Here is an 8,581-nt window from a genome sequence, read left to right as displayed (position 1 = left end):
CAGAATGAGTCCCAGACAGGCTCCCAATATATAGCATGAGCCTGACACAGCCTCACTATATACAGCATGAGCCCCACACAGCCTCTCCATATGCAGCCTGAGCCCCACACAGCCTCCCTATATACAGCATGACCTGATAGAGCCTCCCCATATAAACCATGAGCCCCTCACAACCTACCCATATACAGCATGAGCCCTACACAGCCTCCCTATATACAGCATGAGCCACAAAGAGCATCCCCATATAAAGCATGAGCCTCTCACAACCTCCCCATATACAGCATAAGCCCTACACAGCCTTCCTATATACAGCATGAGCCCCACAGAGCATCCCCATATAAAGCATGAGCCCCTCACAACCTTCCCATATACAGCATGAGCCATACAGAGCCTTCCCATATACAGCATGAGCCCCACACAGCCTCCCTATATGCCGTGTGAGCCCACACAGCCTCCCTATATACAGCATGAACCCCACACAGCCTCCCTGTATACAGTATGAGCCCTACACAGCCTCCCCATATACAGCATGAGCCCCACAGAGCTTCCCCATATACAGCATGAGCCCCACAGAGCTTCCCCATATACAGCATGAGCCCCACAGAGCTTCCCCATATACAGCATGAGCCCCACAGAGCTTCCCCATATACAGCATGAGCCCCACAGAGCTTCCCCATATACAGCATGAGCCCCACAGAGCTTCCCCATATACAGCATGAGCCCCACAGAGCTTCCCCATATACAGCATGAGCCCCACACAGCCTCCCTATATGCAACATGAGCCCCACAGAGCTTCCCCATATACAGCATGAGCCCCACACAGCCTCCCTATATGTAACATGAGCCCCACACAGCCTCCCTATATGCAGCATGAGCCCCACACAGCCTCCCCAAATGCAGCATGAGCCCCACACAGCCTCTCCATATGCAGCATGATCCCCACACAGCCTCCCCATATGCAGCATGATCCCCACACAGCCTCCCCATAAGCAGCATGAGCCCCACACAGCCTCCCCATAAGCAGCATGAGCCCCACACAGCCTCCCCATAAGCAGCATGAGCCCCACACAGCCTCCCCATAAGCAGCATGAGCCCCACACAGCCTCCCCATAAGCAGCATGAGCCCCACACAGCCTCCCCATAAGCAGCATGAGCCCCACACAGCCTCCCCATAAGCAGCATGAGCCCCACACAGCCTCCCCATAAGCAGCATGAGCCCCACACAGCCTCCCCATAAGCAGCATGAGCCCCACACAGCCTCCCCATATGCAGCATGAGCCCCACACAGCCTCCCCATATGCAGCATGAGCCCCACACAGCCTCCCCACACAGCCTCCCCATATGCAGCATGAGCCCCACACAGCCTTCCCATATGCAGCATGAGCCCCACACAGTCTCCCCATATAAAAGAAGAAACGGAGAGTGGTGGTCATGGGGGATTCCCTGTTGAGAGGAACAGAGGCCGCTATCTGCAGACCGGATATAACTTCAAGAGAAATGTGCTGCCTTCCAGGTGCAAAAATTAAAGATGTGTCTGACAGGATATCAGGACTCTTCAGACCTACAGATGACTACCCATTCCTGCTACTACATGTGGGGACAAATGACACCGCAAGAAACGACCTGGAAACCATCTGCAGAGACGTTGAAAACTTAGGCAAGAAAGTGAAAGAACTGGGAGCGCAGGTGGTCTTCTCTTCAATCCTCCCAGTGGATGGCCATGGAACAAGGAGGTGGAATAAAATTCTGCAGGTGAACAACTGGCTACGTCGATGGTGCCGTCAGCAACGATTTGGATTTCTGGATCACGGAGTGAATTACCTATACGATGGACTACTTGCTAGAGATGGGGTGCACTTTACGAAGACTGGAAAACATGTATTTGGATGTCGCCTTGCTACACTCATCAGTAGAGCTTTGAACTAGAACAACATGGGAAGGGAAGCAAAAGACCAGAAAAAGCCATACACCTGACAAATGCTATGGAGAACTCTGCTATTAGAAGTGGAAAGGATGAACAAAGACAAAAGAATCTAATTAATAAAAATATTGGAGAAAGAGAAACCAATCACAAACGAAAATGTTTCTATACTAATGCACAAAGCATGGGCAACAAACAAGGAGAATTGGAACTACTAACACAGGAAAAGAAATATGATGTCATTGGAATCACTGAAACTTGGTGGGACAATACACATGATTTGAATACAAGACTAGAAGGATACAACTTATTTGCAAGAAACAGACTTGATAAACGAGGAGGAGGTGTCGCATTGTATGTTAGAAACGCCTATATCTGCACAGAGATTGAAACTTCAGAGACTGGGAGTTTTGTGGAAACTGGGTAAGAATGCAAGGACAGAACAATGGAAAGGACACCATTGTAGGCATTTACTACAGGCCGCCTGTGCAAGCTGAAGATATGGATGAACTCTTTATGTATCAAATGGCCAAGTTCTCCAAAAAATATGACATAGTTGTCATAGGAGATTTCAACTATCCAGACATTTGTTGGGAATCTCAGGCAAAACTAACAGGTCAAGGAAATTCTTATCCTCTCTTGCTGACAACTTTATCTTCCAAAAGGTAGGGGAGAAAACAAGGGGAACTGCTACCTTGGATCTAATCCTTATAAACAGGGAGGAAATGGTTGAGTAGGTAAAAGTGGCTGGAACCCTAGGAGGTAGAATTTTGGATAACGAGAGGAGGAAGACCTGTGAAGACTCAGACGTCAAGGTTAGATTTCAGAAAGGCAGATTTTAAGGGATTCAGAAAGAGAATTGGAGGGATCGAATGGCTGGATATCCTTAAAGACAAAAATGTCCAGGAAGGATGGGAAATCTTGAAAAATGAAATTCTCAAAGCACAATTGTTAACAATTACGAAAAGAGGGAAGAATAGGAAGCATTTAAGGAAGCCAGGATGGATGAACACAGAACTTAAGCACATGCTAATAAAAAGGAAGAAAAAAATGTTTATAAAATGGAAAGAGGGAGGCATATCTAAAGAAGAATATAATGCTGTCTGCAGAACCTGCAGGGCACAAATCAGATTATCTAAAGCTGACAATGAACTGAGGCTTGCAAGATATGTCAAAAGCAATAATAAAGGATTTTGGGGATATGTCAAAAGTAAAAGAAAAGTCAAAGATGCTATAGGATTTTTACAGGATGAAAATGATGAAATGGTAAGACAGGATGTTGAGAAGGCCGAACTTTTAAATTTCTATTTTGCATCTGTTTTCTCTCAGAAAGGAAATGTAACATCAACTGTTCTTCACTGTCCTATTAAGGGAATAGAAGAATCCAGGATATCTATAAACAAAGATAGTGAGGAAACACTTATCTAACCTAAATGAATTCAAGTCTCCAGGTCCAGATGAATTACACCCCAGAGTACTGAAGGAGATAGAAGAAGAAATTTTTTAACCCCTCTCCATAATCTTTGAAAATTCTTGGAGAACAGGAGAAGTCCCAGAAGACTGGAGAAGAGCAAATGTTGTTCCTATCTTCAAAAAGGGGAAGAAGGTGGACCCAGGCAACTATAGGCCGGTGAGTCTGACTTCTATACCAGGAAAGATCTTTGAACAACTTATTAAACAACATGTTTGTCAGTACCTGGATAAGAATGAAGTGATTGAACAGAGTTAGCATGGGTTTGTAACTAATAAGTCATGTCAGACTAACTTAATTTCCTTCTATGACGGAATCACTGATTGGGTGGATCAAGGAAATGCTGTAGATATAGTATATCTTGACTTCAGCAAAGCATTTAACAAAGTATCTCATACAATCCTTATTGAAAAAATGACTAAGTATGGAATGGACAAGGCAACTGTTAGGTGGATTCATAACTGGCTTAGTGATCGGACCCAAAGAGTGGTCGTAAATGGCTGCACATCCAGTTGGAAGAATGTCTCAAGTGGGGTACCACAAGGCTCTGTCCTGGGCCCTGTATTGTTCAACATCTTTATCAACGATTTAGATGAAGGAATTGAGGGTAAACTGATTAAATTTGCTGATGACACAAAGCTAGGAGGGATAGCTAATACTAGAGAAGAGAGAGAGAGGATTCAAAAAGATATAAATAAACTGGAGCAGTAGGCAGCAACTAACAGAATGGTTTTTAACAGGGAAAAATGCAAAGTACTACATCTGGGCAATAAAAATGAAAAAAGCATATACAGAATGGGAGGAATAGGGCTAAGCAACAGCACATGTGAAAAAGATGTGGGTATACTAATAGATCACAGACTGAATATGAGTCAAAAGTGTGATGCAGCAGCAAAAAAGGCAAATGCAATTCTAGGATGTATTAACAGAAGCATACAGTCTAGATCACGTGAAGTCATTATTTCCCTCTACTCCTCTTTGGTCAGACCTCATCTGGAATATTGTGTCCAGTTTTGGGCACCACATTTTAAAAAAGACATCAACAAACTGGAGCAAGTTCGGAAAAGAGCGACCAGAATGGTGACCGGTCTGCAAACCCTGTCTTATGAGGAAAGGTTGCAGGATTTGGGAATGTTTAGTTTGCAAAAGAGAAGACTGAGAGGAGACTTAATAGCTGTCTACAAATATCTAAAGGGCTGTCACATTGTAGAAGGATCAACTTTATTCTCATTTGCACAAGGAAAGACTAGAAGCAATGGGATGAAACTGAATGGGAGGAGACACATGAATGGGAGGAGACACAGATTAGATATTAGAAAAAACTTTTTGACAGAGTGATCAATGAGTGGAACAGGCTGCCACGAGAAGTGGTGAGTTCTCCTTCAAGGGAAGTCTTCAAACAGAGGCTGGACAGACATCTGACTGGGATGATTTAGCGAATCCTGCTTTGAGCAGGGGGTTGGACCAGATGGCCCAGGGAGGTCCCTTCCAACTCTACGATTCCATGATTCTATGATTCTATGAACATGAGCCCCACCCAGCCTCCCCATATACAGCATAAGCGCCACACAGCCTCACTATATACTGCACACAGCCTCGCCATATACAGCATGAGAACGCACGGCTCAGTGTCTCTGCTGGATGGCAGGCTGTATAGTCGCATCATGCAACAATATTGCTGCCATATAGATGTAGGAGAGCTAGATGCTTTGTGGGACAATTGGATTATTATCTTCTTGTTGGACAGGTGAGGAATACGATTGTTTATTATTTTAATTCTTTTACAGGGGACATTGTGATTCAGTGGATTGGGCGTAAGGTGAGAATAAGTGTTTTGAGTTAATTTAGAGTTAATAAAGGAGTCTGTGCCATTTGTTCAAATAAAGGACTTTATTCTGGGTATTATTTTTTGACAACTTGACTATGGGGTTAGTAATGGGGGCGTCTTATAGTCACCTCTCTATTACTAATCCCTGGGCCTGATGTCACCTGACAAGACAAAGTTGACATGAGCCCCAATACTGTCACCTCACTTTCCACCGTATCAGGGCAAGTGGGAAGAGCGAGGCTAAGCACCAGATTTGGCACATCTTATGGATGCGCCATTTCCAGGGAGACTGAGAGCTTATGTTTTTGGTCTGGGACGTTGCCAATATCCATGGTAACTTTCTAGGCTATTAATATCAGTCCACAGCTGTCTGCCTAGCCTTTGCTGTTTAGTTATTAAAGGGGGACCCTATGTCATTTTTTTTTTTTTTTTTTTTGGAGGTCCCCCATTTTAATAACAAAGGCTAAGTATAGAGCTGTGAGCTGATATTTAATTGCTGGAGAAGCTATATGGGTATTACCCCCTTCCCAGGCTATAAACATCTGCCTCCACCCGTCTGCTTTCTTTCAGCTGGTTAATACAATTTCTGGGGACCCCACGCCAGTTTTTTAAGAATAAATTGTATTTAATAATATATATGTACAGTAAGCTACACAAGCACTGTACTACTTTTACAGCTTTGGCAAAAATTAAGAGACCACTGCAAAATTTTCAGTTTGTCTGATTTTTCACTTTTATAGGTATATTTTTGACTAAAATGTAAATTGCTCTTTAATACTATAAACTACTGTCATTTCTTCGAATTTCCAAGCATTAAATTTTGTATTTATTTTCAGAAAATGAGAAATGGTCAAAAGAACAAAAAAATGCAGTGCTTGCAGACCTCAAATAATGCTAAGAAAACAAGTTCATTATCATTTAGAAGCAATAATACTAATGTTTTAACTTAGGAAGAGTTCAGAAATCCATATTTTGTGGAATAACCATGATTTTTAATCAGAGCTTTCATGCGTCTTGGCATGCTTTCCACCAGTCTTTCACACTGCTTTTGGGTGACCTTATGCCACTCCTGGTACAAAAATTTAAGCAGTTCTTCTTTGTTTGATGGCTTGTGGCTATTCATCTTCCTCTTTGTTACATTCCAGAGATTTTTAATGGGGTTCAGGTCTGGAGATTGGGCTGGCCATGACAGGGATTTGATGAGGTGGTCCTTCATCCACCCATTTGATTGACCTAGCTGTGTGGCATGGCGCATTGTCCTGCTAGAAAAAACAGTCCTCAGAGTTGGGGAATAGTGCCTGAGCAGAAGGAATCAATTGTTTTTCCAGGATAACGTTGTGTTTGGCTTGATTCATACATCCTTTGCAAAGATTAACCTGCCCAATTCCAGCCTTGCTGAAGCATCCCCAGATCATCAGCGATCCTCCACCAGATTTCACAGTGGGTGCATGACACTGTGGCTTGTACACCTCTCCAGATCTCCATCTAACCATTAGCTGACCAGGTGTTGGGCAAAGCTGAAAATTAGACTAATCGGAGATTACCTTACTCCAGTCCTTTATGGTCCAATCCTTATGGTCTTTGGCAACCTTCAGTCTAGCTCTCCTTTTGCTTCTCATTGATGACAGGTTTTTTTTCTACCTTTACATGACTTGAGCCCTGCCTCTAGGAGGCTGTTACAAACTGTTCTTGCCGTGCACTTCTCCCCAGCTGCCATTTGCCATTCCTTTTGTAGGTCCCTTGATGTAATTCTGCGGTTGCTGAGTGACATTTGAATAAGATGACGGTCATCCTGGTCAGTGGAGAGTCGTTTTCTGTAGCATTGTTGTCCCCAATGTCTGCTGCTTTACCTTGTTGTAATGGATTGCCGTCTTAGAAATTTTAAGGATGGAGCTGACGCCACTGTATCCCTCTGCTAGTAAAGCCAGAATTGAGCCCTTCTTTTCCTCACTCAAGACTTTTCTTTTCAACTCATTTGGTATGGTTAAAAGTAATTTTTTAAATTCCTATTACTTTTGGGATATTACTATCACTTGTTTTTCCATCCAGCTTGTTCTATTGCAAGAGGATTGTGAACACCACAGCAGGGTTTTTTTATACTTTCCTTTGTTAAATAAGAATTAGTTCATCACCTAATCAGAAGCACATTAAGTAGAATGAGGTGTACTCTGGCTGGAATTCAACTGACACTGGAATGGAATGGCTGTCAGACATGTAGAGAAGCTGATTTTTACAAAGCTGTGCAGTGGTCTCTTAATTTTTGCCAGAGCTGTATATGTGACTGACCTCTTTAGATCTATCTATTCTATGTATTGTATATATGTATTCTATCTATCCTGTTCTGTTGGGTCACGCTGTGATTTTACTGTACACGGCAGATGAAGTGTCGGGTTTTCAAGGACATGGGTGTGTAAAAATCGTACGGCGTACCCATGATCTGAATGCTGTGCGATTTATTTTATCACACCTACTGACTTGCATTGGTGAGTCTCATTCAAGATACATGTACTCTCGCAGCATGCTGCAATTTTTTTTTTTTTCTCTGCCCAATCTGAGCTGAGAAAAAAAAAATCTCAGATGAGCAGGGACTCGTAGATTAACATTGGTTCGAATGCAATCCAATTTTTTTTTATCGGATTGCACTCATCCGTTTGTCCCACAAATGACAAATGAGTATGAGCCCTTAATGCGATATACGGTGGTTCTTCTTTCCAAGGGGATTCATTACGAGCTCATATATGAGTTATTCATAAGGAAGGAAAAGAACCATCTCAATGTGCACATTATAGTCCCAGCTCTCTCCTAAATATTGTGTGACAGTCACTGGTAATGTAAGAGCTCCAGTGATATAAAATCCAGAGTTTTATTTCCTCCAGCAAAGTAAGTGTTGCGGGGGTTAAGTTAACGTATGTTATGGGCTGTTTTTTAGGGGGACATTCATAGAGTGAGTGGGAGCATGTCCCCCCATATCTCCACATACAGAGTCGGCACCACTGTGTGCTCACAGTACCTTGGTGATGTCAGTCATGTGATCGGTTTCGTGGTTGAGGAGTCACATGGTCTGGGCCTAAATGACTGAAGGAAAGAGCTTTCAGTGTTCAGTGTGTGCACCTGGAGAAGGAGCACTCCAGAAAAGTGCTGCATGGACTTGTGTAGCTGAAAAGTGTGTGTTCTGCCAGCCGTGAGCGGGAGGTAGACACTGGTACACTGCGGCTTTAAGACCTTCCTGTGGTTTATGGTAGGCGGCATAAACCAAGGAGTGATAAAGAAAATACAGCCCTCTGGGCAAAACATGAAAACAATATGGTGGCAGAACAAACAGTCCTGTGAGCGGGGTCCTCGTCAAAGTACTCAAAACCAC

The sequence above is a fragment of the Dendrobates tinctorius genome, unplaced genomic scaffold, assembly GCF_039654945.1.
Source record: "Dendrobates tinctorius isolate UK_male_01 unplaced genomic scaffold, ASM3965494v1 ptg000022l, whole genome shotgun sequence".
NCBI lineage: Eukaryota > Metazoa > Chordata > Amphibia > Anura > Dendrobatidae > Dendrobates > Dendrobates tinctorius.
Note: the sequence above shows the minus strand (reverse complement) of the source record.